The sequence below is a fragment of the Numenius arquata genome, chromosome 10, assembly GCF_964106895.1.
Source record: "Numenius arquata chromosome 10, bNumArq3.hap1.1, whole genome shotgun sequence".
NCBI lineage: Eukaryota > Metazoa > Chordata > Aves > Charadriiformes > Scolopacidae > Numenius > Numenius arquata.
The window spans coordinates 10513410-10530933 of record NC_133585.1 but is presented as its reverse complement, the minus strand read 5'-3'; positions in this window follow the sequence as shown (position 1 = coordinate 10530933).

Genomic DNA, 17524 nt, shown 5'->3' with positions numbered 1-17524 from the left:
CACACCAGCCCATAAAATGCTAACATTTACCTCTCTTGCTTGCATTTCAGAAGTGTCACAACCTCTGCCCATGCTGACAGCATGTGGCAATCCTGCTTAAGGCTCAGTCCGCGCTCTGACCTCAATCAATGGCAGTACCTTTGATATCCAAAAGTGCTCAAGAAGCAATTCATCTTGTCAATCCCTAAACTGGCAGGAAGCTCTCACCATTTTGTGACATGCAGCTTAATCCATGACTGATCTTGGCCCCTTTTAAGCAGTCAGACATACATGCTATATTTCTCCAGTATCTGTAGAACACATTTTTTCTGAGTGTGACAATGCAAACAACCGATACACACATAAGCAATTTTCCCCATTACAAGATGTAATGTAGCAATCTTTACCTTAGGATTTTTATTTTCCAACTCGTTTGCAAGTTTCCAAAACATGCCATTACAATTGGAAAAAAAAAAAAAAAAAATCCAGAAACATTCAGCTCATCCTCCTTCTCCATAAGCCCAACTAAAGGGACCAGCTTTTTAATTATCTAGCAAGAGAGTCAGTAAAACGTCCCAGCCTCCTTAACAGGATCCTCAGGCTCCAAACTCGTTATCAGATCACGTTTTATCTTTAAGAGTCAGCAATTTAAACTCTCCCCAGTGTTATAATCACCACAGTTGATTATAGCTCCACAGTGCAGTGAAGTTTTAGAACGCTACAGACTTGGAGCCCACTACCACAAACACCACAACACGCAGCCACCGCCAGGCAGCACCACACTGGGTGGCTCCATCTGCCTGCTGGAACAATCCTTAAATAGTATTAACTGGCAGACAGTCCTTCCTCTAACTCATACTGCAGCAGTGCTAGGAGGTTGAAATGCATCCCAAAGAGAGCACAGCACTTCCTTTGTAAGCCCATCCTATAACTGGCTCTGATTTGTTAGAGGTTCAACCCTCCAACAGAGTAAAAGTGAGCTGAAAAGAGCAACAGAAAAAAAAAAAAGTGCATTTTTGAAGCTATTGCTTGTAAATCAGCACTTTTTTTTTTTTCATAACAATTACCCCCCCCCCCAAAATGGAGAACACTTCAGAAAACATTCTGCTTGATCAAAAATAGTAAGCCAGAGATGACAGCTTCAGGGTCTAATAGTATCTTTAAGGAAAAGAATACTCCCATACGTTTTAGCCAAACAAGTTGAAAGGTGAGTGTGAAGCAGAATAAGATGAGTTTGGATCAGACTTTCTCAAGCACTTAACACCCACCAGGTAGGATTCAGCTGTTAATATAGTTTGGCTAGACTTTAGAAGTAGCTTCTACGAGCGAAACATTTAAACCTGGCTGGTGTTCCTCGATGCAAATGAAGGATCTCATCTCTTGGAAATCTGTCCCTTATTAGATTCAATAATCACTCTCCTGAATGACAGTAGAGTGAAATTCAATACAAATTATTTTGAAGATCTGAAAGGTTCTCTCCCAGCACGATAATTACTGTGTTTCCGTTTCTGTTAATGACATCTAAGAACTGGAAACACAAGCAGTGATGGAGGATTAAGTAATTACGGAGTATTAGATGCATTTGAAGAGCAGGGTCACAGAAAAAGACAGAAGGAGAAGAGAGAGTGAGCGTGCTGTGGGCTGCTCATCAGCCTGAAAGCTATAAAATATCCCCTCCTTATTCACAGCTTGCTGTAAAGGGCAAAGGCTGACAGTACAGATCAGCTATTCTTCATTGTCCCCATTCTGGGGAGCTACAGCTTTCATGGGTAAGTAAAGCTCTTGTTAACTATAGATAGATATGATCTGTAATACGCAGTTAATTTTCTCTCTCATATAGGAATTGTATGTGATAGAAATAGAAAACTAAAGTAGGATCATTTATATATAGAAGTGTAGTTCTGTGATAAATGCAGTACTACAGGTGACCTGAAATTCTTGTGTGTCCTACTTCAAACAACGCTTAACACAAAGTCACATGAAAACTAAGGTTTGTTTAAAGAACACTAGAAAATTATGAGAATGACAATGAAAAACGAACTTAAAGCATTGGAAAATTATGAGTTCTTATGAATTTAAGTATTTTGAAGGGAACTAAAAATTCATCATTCTCTACTGGCAGTACAATGTACATCAAAGCAAAGCTGCTCACATATGCCTCTGCATACTTATTCCACTTTGCCAAGCACTACTGAAAAGACTGGAACTGCATTGAAGTGGTCTGGCCTTTGAGTATGTTTCTCTATGACTCAACTCTTAGTTTAGCTAAAGCTGGAGTGTAAGCGTTTAGCAACGATCATTCCAACAAATGACGTTCATACTGGATTTAACATACACCTTTGAAATTTTAATTTCCATTATTCTCCAGATCATTCAAAGGTATCAGGTAACCGGATCAAAAGGTTCAGCCTTCTACCTTCATTCACATGATGGTAACTTACTCCACAATTAGACCTCATGACATCAGTGGAACTAATCTTAGCATTACTCAACATGTTTAAAGGTGAAATAATCTGTCTCTAAGTGGAGTATGACAACTGAGCAGCCATTTAGAGTAATTACCTTCCTAGTGAATAATTATTTAATTGAAGTAAAGTTAAACATCTCCATAGTTCTGGAACACTGATAAAGACACAGGTCAAAATTTAATTTACACACATATTAAAGAGTCAGAGAGACAGACACAAAATGTAGGTGGACTAAACCAGTATTACACGGGTATCTCGGTACTGCTTCTGGCTACAGCAGCGCTATTTGTACAAAATTATTTCTGTAGGATTGACTTTCTATTGCAATTCAGGTGGAGATAACTGAACTTGGTGGATTGTTTCTTCTCCTATTCCTACATGGTTTATGTGCACCTGTCCTACTTTCCAAATTATCTGCTCAGAAGGCTGCTTCTTTGGAGATATTTGCTCTTTGTGACTCAGTTTTTATTTCCACTTTTGTTAGTGCCCTTTATAGCATGCTTTTGGTCACACAGCAGTTTCTGCCTGACAAACAGAAACCCATACACTTCTAAGTACAGATTTGTCAAACTTTCCTTTACAAAAGAAACATTCATTCATGTAACCATGTAGCAATTCAGGCAATTTTTAGATGTAAGATGTGTTACCTTCCTTACAACTCAAAATCTTAAAGCTAGCCTGGACAATATTACAGACTCCTTGTGTGGGTGGTTCTCAGCATTCCCCAGCATCTTGCCATTTGCTTCAACAGCATTATATCCTTAATACACCAATACCACAGGGAAATCCTACAGCTGCTGCTTGTAATTCGAGTTCTTTTTTTTTCTTATAGATTTTTAAAGCATTGTGTCAGATGCACTTAAATAAATTGGAGTCAACAAAGCTTGCTGCTTTCCCGAACCTAATGGAAATTCAGCTGCTCTTGTTCTGTAGAATTAGAATCTAGACTGCAATGAAGTCAATAAAGTTATCCTGATCTGTATGGGCTGAAAAAGGGAAGACAGTCCCAAACAGCACAGTTCGAGCAAACTTCTCAAAGTTTCTCAGCACCCTTTCAGCTAGGTGTTCTTTGTGAAACAAAGAGCTCTTGCACTTGAGGCAAGACAGCTGTTGAAGGCCCACACCCAGTAGCACTTCACCATCTGTGTTTCCATCTCTCCTTATTTGTTTCTAGCACTTGTTTGCATCACAAGGTCACCGACAATCTGAAAAAAACCCACCCCTTTTTGCTCTGTGACAATCCAAGTAACTTTTAATATCCATTCACCTAAAACTATCATTCCTGTGCTCTGGGATCCCCCAACCTTCATTAAAAAAAAAGCTAAATTAAGTAAATAAAATATAGTGCCACTTGGAAAGAGCTGAATTATTTTTTCACTATTCTAATATAAAAATCCAATTGTGGGGGAAAGCTTTATTCTAATGAAGAGCCAATTTAAAACCAAATCTATACAGAAAAAAGTACTTAATTCAGGACTCGGTCCAGTAAAAGTATAGTGACAGTAAATTCCTATTTAGAAACTGTTATGGGGACTTTGCTAGGGTCCTTCGTAGCCTGGAGTGTAAAATCACTGTCCTGTTTGGTCTAAAAATATTTGGGGATAAAAACTGCTTGGCTTTACTGAAAGACCTCTAGAAACTTCTTCTAATACTCCAATTCCATTTAAGATAAATTAGTCCATATTACAAATGAGAGAATATTTTACTTCTAAGACAGTAAAAAAATACTAGAAATAAGTATTTGGAATCAGCACTGTCCAACACATTTGTTGAAACATCTAGCACCCAAAAAATATTTTATTTAAATATATTTTTTTAAAAAGCATTTTATCATTCTTTAACTTATCTATGCAAGAAAAAGAGAACAACAGAAAGAAATCTAGTCACAAAGTAAACCAAAATGCACAAGCTCACCACTGCAAAAGAATCTTATAACGTGTTCATAGACACTTCCTGCCCCTCCTTTATTAAATATTTCCTTTCTCCAAATCCCCTCCCACACACTTTGATATATGTTTTGTTATTGAGAAACTGACTTAGATAATTTCTAATGATTGGAAACATTTCTTCCAGGCTAATAGAAGTGAGAGAATTCGCAAAGACTTTTGAAGCTGATAGTTCTAAGTAGTCTCAAAAAAGCTTGTATAGCATTATGTAAACATAAGTTTTTGCATGAAAACTGTATTGCAACATTCAGTCCAGAGAAAGATACCCAAGATAGAAGTTATTCATGTTGCCTTGCACAGGCTGGAGTCATTGTAGACATGAACTCTGTCTAAAATGCTTTACAACTGAATGTGTGCTGCCTGCTTTATTGAATTTACTTCATTAATACAACCAGGGTTTTCTTAAGATGTCAATCTGCATAAGCCTGCTCCCTTTCAGGCAGTACTGTTTGATACAATCACCCTCTTGCATTGGCAGCAGAGAACAGCTACTGAGAGGTCCCAGAAGCAAGTCCTCTGCAGAACTCAGGCTGTGTTCCAGTTCTCCCTGCGTGCCCATCCTTCAATGCCCAGGCAATACCAACCCACTTGTGCAGCAGAGCTCAAACCTATTCATACAGCACAGATAACACTAGGTCAATATAATTAAGTTAAAACAAACAAACAGGAAAAAAAAAAGCCACAAACCCAAATCGAATTTTCAAAAGTGTTAGGACGCTTGTGCCCATCTACATACCTCTAAAATCTGGTTCTTCTCACTCCACTGGGAACGAGCACAGAGGTGACACTTTACACATAAAGTAAAGTACCAATAAACAGATTCCGCTGAGAAACCCTGATTATGGAGCAGAGCTCTAAAATATAGGTCCTATATTACAGCAACATGTTACTTGTATTAAGCACTGACAGATCTTGTAAGGCCGTAATATTTAAAATTTGTGTCAGACCTCAAAATGATCCTTTTTTCAGTATAAGGTGTTTTATACTGCATAAAAATAACCAAACACACCCCCCACAACTAACTAGGAAAGAAAAATTCTAGCATATCCATTATGCAACCAACTTTGAGGCTATCTTCCAAGTATCTTCTTCACATCCATATGAAGTTATAAAATGGGTCAAACACACGTTCAGCTTGACACTATAATACTGAGCACTACGAAAGATTCAGACAGGACCCACAGAAAAAGCTGCCAGAATTTACACTATTTCCCACTATAGTTTGCTTTACCTGGAAACCTCTGAGACTAATAAGGAACCTCACTAATTACGCCGTAGTTCATGTGACACCCTTACTCAAGAGCACAGAGACAAGATCCTCCTCTCCCAATGGCTTTTTCCAGATCTTCAGTGGAGTTATACAAGCAACTAGCAAGGACAAGACAGCTGTAGGTAGAGGATGAGTTGCCAACAAAAGCTCTGTCCTTTCAAGAATTACAGAAATAGACTTTTTCTTTTTTTTGGCATTGTATCAGAGACACAAAAGAGAAAGGAATATTCTTTCAAGTCTGATAACATAGCTTTGTACTATAGCCTCCTAAATCTACACGATACACCTGCCTCAAACAGCATTTGTCACACACAAATGGAACAGACAAACGCTCAGGCCTGTGAGTTTCCTTGCACAGACAACAATCATTAATTAAACCCTGGAAGTTCGGGAGTTTTACTCTAGACTGTGGAACCTTTGTGCTGTGCATATTTAGGTGGATCCTAAGTGTAAAAGGCCAATAATTGCATTTGGCTCATTACTTGTCATCTGCCCATGTGGCTCCCACACTACTGGGCTCTCCGGTGGGGCCTCCTTGCTCCATCAGCCATGCCACATGGCTGGGTTTCCCAGTGCAGCCAGTCCTACTCTCTAGACTCTACCTGGTGATGCTCTCTTCAGTGCAGACACACATTCCAGCTGTGCATCGCCATGCTCCAGCAACACCTATACACCAAAACACCTACAGCCAACCAGCTGGCTTTGCAACCAGTCCCTGTGGAGAACCAGATTACACGCAGATGCAGCAGACAGCCAGAGGTCAAGGATGGCACATCTTCCCAGCTCTCCAGCCTACCAATCTGCGGTCTCCCTCCAACACCTTTTCATATGACAACACATGCTGGGATCTGGACACCACCAGCTTTATTGTCACTGTCTACAGTCTCTAACATCCACCTACACTCCCAACAGACTGTTAAGCAGCAATAGTTAAGGACTAGGCTGATGCTTTGATATCAGCGCAAAGGCTTATTTTTTCACAGCTGTTCTTTTACTTGGCTGAAAAAACCCTTGTAGGAGTTGTCAGCCAAAGGAAATTAGTGTTTTCCCTGCTATGGAGTCTAATTGGTTTTTCCTCCACTGACAGCTCTTCAAGCTAAATTTAGGGAACCAGGGAAATTAGACTGAATACTATTTGGCTGAAACTATGGCCTACTTCCCAAACACATATAATGACGAAAGGGAAGGGTTCTTTTAATTTACTTTGTGCTGCAAAACTACAGAATGCAAACAAATAGCAGGCCCACCATATAAAAGATAACCTACTTAAGATGTGTATTAACTGTGTGATCAAAGGTACCCTTTAGAGACCAAGATCACTCATAACAAATGCAGAAAACTAGATCTCAAGTGAACAAGGAAGACAGAGGGATTTAATTCATTTCCATAAATGAAGTCAGTCAGTTAATACCCAGCTGTCACAATTTGTCCCGTTACTTATCTGCTCACAGTGTTGTAGTCAGCATGTAGCTTTGCCAGCTCTGACAATTTACCCCTGTGTTTCACAATACTTGATCAAATCAACACCTCTTGGAATTAAACTACTATGGAAAAAGCTGAACTTTGATTTAAGCCAGTAAGTTCCCTGACCTCTTGTTTACAAAGAAAAACTCAGAAATATGATACAAACATAAACGGCTCTTCGTGGAGAAAGTAATTTTTAAGTGCATTACTCATTGCCTTTGAGCACAGAACATTTGTTGTTATTCCTGCAAGTCTGACTTCCAAACCTGAAAGCTGGTGTTCTCCTTACTTTGAGTAAGGAATTAGAGCATCTGGGAACTCAGGCTCAGCATTAGCCTATGAAGCTGGCCTACGTCAAACAGACCTATTCCATAAGCACTGTCACATTTAAATTAGCAGGCACATAAAGAAAGGTACATACTCGTACACAGGTTTACAACAGCGATTCCTTTACACTGAAGTGTTTTATTCCTATTCTCCATCCCTCAAAAAAGGAACAAGTCTAGCAGAATAAGATTAAGCAGCTTTTAATGCTATGGGTCATCTCTTCAACACATATGTTCTCCCTGACTGCACTTGGCTGGCTTTCTTCTGACTTATCTCACTGACCTGTTTTAGGTTATCCTAGGATAATCATGTTTTTCCTCTTATCTGTTTTCAGTCAGAGTTCTGCAGCCAGTTGACTCCACAGAGCACAGCATCAGCCACAGGACAGTAGGATCTGCTTTCTACTCCTAGCTTTGCACACATACACACACTCTTTCCTGTATTCCTCCTTGGTGGAATTCAATTATCCAAGAATAAATTTGCCCCCCAAAAAAGAGTTGTTTTCCTCCTCCCAATCAATCTCCATTTCACAATCAACTGCTGTTTTCCTCACCAGCAACAGTGTATCAGTTTGTGTTACCACAAGGAATGCAGGTATCACCTTTTACCAGGGTCTCTTCCTCTGAGTTTCTCTACTAGTTTTCTGCAAATGTCATCTCCTGACCAGGCGGACCATAGCTGAGTCTCTTACTATTAACAAAGAAAAAAGTCTTTATTCATGCAGCTTACGGCTTTGTACTTCAATCATTGCACTGTGGAACTCTAAGCTTCAACCATGGAATTCCCACCCAAATAATGCAACATTTCTACATCTCCTTTCACTGCTTACATTTTCAAGTTCTTCACTCACATCTTGCTCAAGTTAAAACTATGCAGAGCTTCTCAAAGGATATATGTTATCGATTAAAACCCTGTTCCTGCATCAGCACACTCTCTTCTTTTTAAATGTCCCAGCCATATAATGAAGTTGTCTTTCACCACTCAGGGCAGTCATATCGTTAGTAAAACTCTTGCTCAGAAGCGAACCACTCTGTTCACCCATCTGTTCTCTGATACCCGCTCAGAATATGTCTGGAAACAAGCCTGGCATCAAAGGCCAAAGGAGAACTAAGCTTTCTGGACAAACAGCAGGCCAAACAACTGAGGAATGGTAGGAATAAAGGCTGAGTGATGGTGATCAACAGCCGAGAGAGTAAGGAATAGTCCAAGGCCAGCTGATGCACATATTGTAGACATACCAACACCATCATAAACTCCCTCTCACACTCTCTGCTCCCCACCCTTTTGCAATGCTAATCTGTCTAACAGTTGGTGTTCAGGCATTAAAAATTCAGTCAGTATCCAGCCACGGCAACCACATGCTGACCCATTTGTGTTCTATATCTTTTTCTACTTTAGTGGTAGGTGGTTCCTATTATTCTTTACCTCATTTTTAACCATTTTTTGAAAAAAAAAACAAAAACAAAAAACACTAATGCCACGCATGACACCATGTCAAAGAAAGTATTTGTGGCTGCTCTAGCTGATCTATGACAATTAAGAGAATTTTAGATGTGGATTATAGAAAGATTTTTAAATCCTTGCGATTAATAGAGAACATTAATGTAAGTACTAGCCAGTCAGGCTTAAACTCCTGTTTTCATCATCCTTTCAACTTAAAGCTCAGGATGAACAGTAAAAATCTCCTTAAAAACCCACTGCACTCTCATGTTCTTTGAGTAGTAAAATGTTGAAAGGTGCATCCCACAGGATCAGAGGCACTGAACAACGCTCTAAAAAGTTCAGGATGGGTCAGCGCAATCTAGAAAGGCTGCAAAAGCAATTGGCAAAGGCTAGCTTTTGTGGACAACACAGGGGCTTTCCTCTTGGCAACGTATATTTTTAAAGCACACTTAGAAACTGTGCGTATTTGGCCATTAACGTTGAGAGCATTTAGCAATAGACTACACCAGGAGAAAAGAATATTGGGGAAAATGTGGCCCTTGCCAGATTCCTCGAGAGTGGGCAGAAGGAGATATTTCAATTTGCAGATAATGACATAGCTCCAGCTTTCTAGGAAAACCTATACTAGCCATCCATTTCTACTCCTTTCCTCCTTGAAGAGAGATGATGAGGGATGCAGGGGCAAGGAAAATACAAATGCTATATATGCCCACATGATCATAAACTACAGGACTGCCCAGGCTGAATAACTTTACAGTGGTATTGAATGCCACTCCAACATCTTGGATTTCAATGCCATGCTGCCATATACACTGGATCAAGCCATAAGCTCAGTTCAGCTTAATTAAACCAAGGACATTCCAGTGCACATCCACCAAGAGAACTGCAAATTAAAATGCTGTCTCAGGCTTTCACAAACGTTTCACTCCCCCTCTTCTAACTTTAATGCAGCAAATTTGACCACAAAGCAGAACTTATTTTTTGTCCACAGATATTTTCTGTCAAGTAACTTCCATGCAGAAAAAGTTTAAAACCTTAGTCAAAGGAATCCTCAAAAATTTACTTTTATTGTGAATTCTTTATGGCTACAGAACAGACATGAGTAATCTAAAACAGTTTATAGAGAAAGAATAGTAAAAATAAGTCAGGTGAGGAGTTGCTCATAATTATATCCCTGTCATCCTTAGGATATTGGTTTTAAATTCTCTCCCCAGCTCCTTTTTAATCTAATGATTTTTCTCCTACCTCTCATCATCCTTGAGTGCAGTGACAAAGACACAAAACATATCTTTTAACATGGCTGTAAGTGGCTTTTCGTGGAGATATAGATAATAGCTTATCTGATTTATAGGACAATTTTCTTGCCATAGGTTTGAAAGTCTGAAGAGATGGAGGATCTGCTCCTCCGATACTTTTACTGCATGCACCAAGATAAGATAGTTCTCTTGGAAAGAAAATAAGTCAGCCCAGTCCCAAGACAGTTGCATACCTTTCTAGAGATGGAATATAATAATTTACCGCTGCACAAATTCAAAAACCTTCCCTCAAATTGAATTGCACCTTTCTCCTCCCTTCCCTGATAGGGCCACCGAAGTCCAAAGAAGCAGCTTTTGCTTCCCTTGGTTACAGCAAAACTGCTGTAATTGTACAGCTGCCCCATTCACAGGCAGGAAGAACATGAGCATTTGACCTTATAGGCTTTACTTGCTCTTAACACACATACACATACCAGCCCTTCTGGATTTCTCCATCTCCAATTTACAACTTTTTTATATTTTATTATGAAGTAAATATAACATATTCCTAGACAAGGAGACCTGGAGCTTTATTTCTGCTACTATTACTAATTCTTCTACTTGGCACGCAGGCTCATTTGTTACCATAGGTTTATATGGGAGATGCCATGCAACAGGAATAATTTTTATTATTTCAGGGAAAAGCATTTAAAATACTGTGAGAAAACAGAGGCTTAGAGCTACATGATTTTGCAAACAGACACATGAATAAGATTGTAGGTCAACTTTTTTTTTTATTATTAGACAGGATTCTTCTTGTGCCTTCCAGCTACTCTTGACCTGCAGAACTCTAGCAGTTTATCAACATGGACTCTTACCCCTCAGCTGCTACACATGTGTTTAATAGATTTGTGTTCCCTGCCCTGGTGATACAGTACATTTTCAGAAAACCAGAGCCAAGAGAAGCCTAGATTTCAACAAGAGAAAAGAAGAATGAGTTATTTTCTCTCTCAATCCAAAATTACTTTGTGGAACTCATCACCAGTCTATGTTCTGGAAGCTAAGTTACAAACAAGTACAGAATACATACTTTCATGAATTCAAGTGCAAATAAACAAGATGAAGCTTCCAGCAAAGAAAATCCCTACAGAGTTGATTACTAAAAGTTGAGAAAGTATACCAGGGAATGGATACCTACTGTCTTTTAATGTTCCTTCATCACCTATTACCTGAGACATTACACTAAGCTGAATGGACCTCTATCGTAAACACACATCTTCATGTTCTGGAAAAACACATTAACTTGTTTTTCAGCTTTGAATAATAATAATGATAATCAAAGTCCATGGAAAATCTTCTAAAGTATACTAGAGGTAAGCAGCAGAAGAATAAATTTAGTACGTGAAATTACTGAAGAAAGAGGCAGCAGTAGACACACAAGGCTAGGCATTTGACTGGAGTAAGTTGTTTCAAAGCCCTCAAACAAATTGGATCATACTGACTTCACACTGCTCAGGATCCAAACAGTAATAAATGATACCATAAGGTAGCATTTGGTATTGTAAGATAGGGTCTGTATTTCTCAAGAAAAAAAATAGAAAATAGTTCCAACACATGTGAAAGGCTAGAAAATGAGGAAAAAATCAGATAAGGCATTGCCATTTTAGCAGAGGCATAACCTGTCACTTAAAAAAAAAATAAAAAAATGTGGGATTCCTTCTTTCTCACTCCTTGAGGGCTTTATAGGTCAAAACTTGTCCTGGTAATTGACTCAGCAATGGTCCAAAGGAACCAAAGAGCTCACACCTCATGGCTCTTTCCCCACTGCAGAAGCCAGATGAAATCTCCGTGGTGCAGCACGTTTTCTGCATTATTATTTCTGCTCTCATTAGGATGATCAAAAACCAACTCCCACAGCAGAAGTCTGCTTCCTATGCCTCTACCCAGTAGCTTATACACAGATTTATGCGTGAATTAATAATCTAGCCCTTCAAGCTCAGGAAAAAAGCCTTTTGTACTTCAGTCTCCAGAGATTTCTAAATTGAGACCCTGCAGGTAATCAGTGAGAAAGTATGATTAGAGCTTTCCAGACCAGAGCTCAAGTCCATTTCCCCTGCTTCTACAGTGATTTATTAAAGCCAATCAACAATATTCTGATAAAAATGCTGATTCAAGAGAACGAAAAATATTCCTTGAGAACATGTTTATTCTGCTAAAACCCTCCTCAGAAGCCAGGCGGGCAGGCGCTCCCTGCTGCCCGACCAGCTGGCTGGCCTGGCTGGCTTCTTTCCAGCTTGCCTACCAGCCGGCCGGGCAGCAGGCCAGCGGCGCCGGGCAGCCCCCAGCTGGGGAAGAACCACATTTGCAAAAAAACCTGAAACAAATCGTTCTGTTTTGCCTGAAGTTCCACCATGTCAACTGGTGGAATTCTGTTCCAGCACAGGATGAAACGTGTCAACAACCCAGAATTTTCCACAAAACAGAAATACCCTTTTCTGGCCAATTTTAGTGACAATCTGTATGTGTGCTGTTATTATCTGCCTCTCCACAAAAGTAACCGTGTCTTACAGTGTCTGCTTCAATTCCACTTCAGACATGGACTTAAAAACAATGAGTATCAAGGAATCAGTCCCATGTTGACTAATCACATTTTTATAAATAACATACAACATGATAAAATTCTGAGCATCTGAGAAAAGCATTCAGTATTTTAAGACTGTTACAGTTAAATACTGCCTTCTGCAAGACTTCTATAAAAATAGCTCTTTAGTCAGCTACTTGGTCAATTCTGCTGCTTATAGTACTAATTTCACAACACTACACACTGGAACAGAGGGATATTTTTCAAGGACTTTGCCTGTCATCACGCATATGGTGTTATTCTACTGATCTATTCCCTGGAGAAATAACAAAGCACCTGGATTTCTAATTACCACCCTACCAACCTAATGAGTGACCAGTAATGCAGACTGTTCCCTGCTACATGTAAAACAACCTCCTCCAACTTAAAGAGATCCAGGCGCCTTTTCATCTTTCCATATATCCTAACTGTATTAAAAATGTAGTTGCAAATATGACTATTGCTCTAATTAGAGGATAGAGTACTAGAAGTTAAACGCATTACCTCATGCCAACACATTTTGGATCTTGATAAGGATCAAGTCATTGAGTTCAGCAGATAATTCATTCTCACAGACTCCTAATTTACTTCATGCTGCTCTATCAGCAGTTGTAGCCTTCTGCCCACTCCCACTAGATCCAGTTTAAGATCAAAGCTGATTCAACTGTCAGGTTGCTCAGGTGATTTATTTTTTTTTTTTTTGGTAAGAAAATTGCATTCTACATATAATTCATTCATACAAAATCATTTATTCAGCAAATTGTAGCAGAAGAACTGGACAGAAATGGAAACCAGTGATTAATGTTAACTCTTTTACACAGGTGAAAGGAAATCATCCCTGTCTTTCATCCGTCTATTCCAGGAGTTTTCAGCCTGTTTTCGTTAATAAAGAAGGCAACAAATCCCAAGTCATCTATTTTTTAAAAAAACATTGATCTCCTATCAACTTTATGCCTGTGTTGCCCTTAGCATATAATTTTGAAGAGGCCACAGTTACTTTCAACTACAAAGTCTAAGAGACATCAATACATAACAGCCTCAGTTTCCTACTCAGAATAAAAAATATTGATGTTTCCCCATATAGATTTCTAACCTGATGAATCCAGCCATTTTTCTAAAGATGGCATCTTGTTTAAAGCACAAAACCAAAATTGTCTCTGTTCTTAAACAATTGCTTTTAATTTTTTAAGCCAAAATTTTTCTTCTCAAAGGACAGTAACAGCCTGATGTTCTACTTTCCCCCTCTTCCCCCCCCTTAATTATCCTCTCTTCAAAAGAACTCAAGACACTTCTGATTCCTCTGAAGTAAATTCCTGTACGCACTAACTAATGCATTCTAATTTTAAAAAAAAAAAAGTCTCCCATTAACTAATGGACACATTAAGGAAAAAGAAAATAGTGAATCCATCAAACAACAAAAACAAGCGACGCATTATTTATCCTTAGTTGAAGAATTTCTAGGCCAAGACTCGTGACTCATCTTTTTCAATGAAATAGTTTGTGAAGTAGAAATGCTATTTTACTACAGTTCCGGTAACACCTTACATTTTATTCTACTATAAATTAGCCCACTCAGCCATCAGTTTTCCAGCATTATTTCTTACAGTCATTTCAACCACTTTAAGTCTTTTTGTTTTCAGGAAGTAGATGGAGGAACCCTCAGATTGAAAGGGCAGAAGATTGATTTAGAACAAATCAATAAAATAAATGGTAACCTGTTGTCAGGACTGGATGTTATTCCCCAGAGTTTATACGGAATTTAACAAAATGAATTGTTAGATCATTAACTCTGACATGCAGAATGCCATTTAAATCAACTACAGGATTAACAGGGTGGAAAAGGCGTGAGAGAAGAGTGGTGTGAGTTTACAAAAACAGTTGCAAGGAACGCAAGACATTAAAGTACAGAAATCTGATCTCTGCACAGGTAAATTGTAGGATTATAATAAAGCATAGAATTACTAAACTAAAAGTACTAAACACAGATATGAGACTTTTGTAGAGGCAAGTAACGCTCAGCCTCTCCAACCATATTTTTAAGGAGCTGGCAAGAAGGTGAATAAAGGAGATACTGTTAACAATGCATTTTAATTTCTACAAATTTCAATAACGTTTATCGTCTAGGCTATCTTGGGATATGAGAGAAGGTTATCTCCTGAAGTCTGAAGGGCAGAATAAAGACTGCTTTCACAATAAAGAGCTGTAATTGTTAGAGGTTACCTTTACTGGAGCCTGTGTCATTCAATATATTCGCAAGCAACCTAGAAATAGCAGAATGTAAAGAGGGTTTGGATTATTTGGAGAACTCAAAATTAAAACTGACTGCAGAGAGTTGCAGAAAAATTTTATCATCCTATGTGACTTGGGATAAAGAGGCACATCAAGTTCAGTGTCTGCAGATGCAGAACAACATACATGGGGAAAAGATGGCCTAATTATGAATAATGGGGGTGTCTAAATTAACTCTCTCTGCCCAGAAGAGACCAAGTCATTTTGAATAGCTGCAGAAAACACATCCTCAAATAAGCAAAGGATTAAAAGAATAGAAAACAAAACATTACAATCTTTGTCTTAATCCAAGTCCACCTATATCTTGAAAATATTTTCAAGTTCTAGCTCCTCACTTAAAAGAATAAAAGTGAACTGGAAAAAGATTGAGGCAAGATATCAAAGCTTCCGTAGAGGAAATATTAAATGAATTGGCAGAAGAATTACAAAGAAGGGATATAACAAAAATCCATGTAATCATGACAAGCATGGTAAAAGCAAAGAGTGAGGGATCGTTCCTTTCTTATATTACAGAAACTCAAAGGTCATTAGCCTTGAGCTTTTTGGTAGGTATTTTAAAACAAAGGGAAGTATCTTCCTCTTACAACAGTGAAACTGTGGAACTTAATGTCACAGTGTGCTGTGGAGGTAAAAAGTATGAATTATCTTAAATAGGTAATTAAACAAATTCATGGAATAAAGTTACATCAATGTATTTAATACATTTGGATGGAAGTACTAGGTATGTTTTTACAGGCCAAGTTTTCCAGAAAATAAAGGAGAAGTATATTACGCTTCCCTGGAAGTGTTCAAGACCAGGCTGAATGGGGCTTTGAGCAACCTGTTCTAGTGGGAGGTGTCCCTGCCCATGGTAGGGGGGTTGGCACTAGGTGATCTTTAAGGTCCCTTCCAACCCAAACCATTCTATGATTCTACCGTATCTGTTTCATTCTTGCATTCTTTCAGTGCCTGCTATCAGCCAGTATCAGAGTTGATATACAGCTATTTGAACTGCAAGTACTATCTTTATGGTAAAAAGGTAGTTAGAAATGACAGGCTTGATTTGGGTTCTTTAATTATTCCTCTCTCCTCCCTATCTTAAACTCTGCCACAGTTATTAAATGTTAATTTCTTTTTCCAGATACAATTTATCTCTGCATATTTATGCCTGAACAAGAGCTATGTGCTGTCTGAGAAGTGGACCAAGCCTTTGCACTCATGCCTTTGGATTAAATGAGTTATTTAATAAGCATATTTAGATCTGGACCCTTCAGGAGATGATCTTACGGTCATCCACTGTTACTGAAAAGAAATATCAGAAAGAACTCAAAGTGTTTTCCATACTGGCTCACCACAGTTTTCCATCCCATTCTGTTTAGAAACCCTGAGTCAGCACCTGGAGTACCTTGGGGTCTGTGGAGATCACATAGAAGCTGAAGATCAGATCCTTGAAAGTCTGAATGGGATTCTCGTGGCTCTTTCTGAAGATAGCTAAGTATCACTCCAGATCACTTTTTAATCATTTGCACAATCCAAAAGCTTTCACTGGAGGTTTTAGTTTATTGTGATAATCTATATTAAAAGAAGTGATTGCTGCTTGAACTATAGCTGTCCTCAGCCTGTTTTGTTGTTTTCCTTTGTCTTTCTATACTCACAAATCTGCCTGTGACCAGATAAAGCTACTGGGCACTAAAGCACCTGAAGCTGCAGAGAAAGTCCATATTTAATATTCTGTTTACTACAAAACAAACTCCCAGGATTAAATTGGGGTGACCCTATCAGGTCAGGAATTTCTAAAGTAGTTTTTAGTCTCCTTATAAGGAAGTCTTTAAAGGTCTCTGCACGCTCTCCTGAAATGACATAAATCTGTATTTATTTGAAACTCCTGGCAGATGACTTACTACCTTAAGGACAATTAGCCATTAGTTTTTGATGAAAAAAGGCTAAGGGACTTGACTGTTCTAATTGCTAGTCTAACAAAAGATGTTGTGCCTACCTACAAAGTTAATTGCTAGGCCATACCTCAGGAATAGAATCTTAATCCCTGACTTCCCATGCCTTATGCAAGCATCCTTTTACAATCAGAGAAGATCAAACTGCTTTCCTCTTTGCTTTGCTTTCAATTCAGCATGAAGCAGAATAATCAGCTGGAACTACACTTTTTGCAATTGAAGCAGATGACTGTTCCTATATATTTAAGGCTGAGACAGCCTTTAAGTACCTTGTTAAATCAGAATCTTGGATCCCACGGATATCCATTCAGAACTCTAGGAAACAAAGCAACATGTAAATAAACAGTTGCACACCTACTGCACATTTGTTAACACTCTTATCATTACAGAGCAGCGATCCTTCAGCCTACTTAGAGAGAGTGGGATCTTCCTCACTTTGGCAAAAATTCTGAAGGGCAATCCACGATGCGCAGTGAAAGCAGCCCAGGTGCTTTCAGAGATAGCCAAGAACGGTACGTTGTACTGAAGTGTTACTACAAGGCATATTACAGC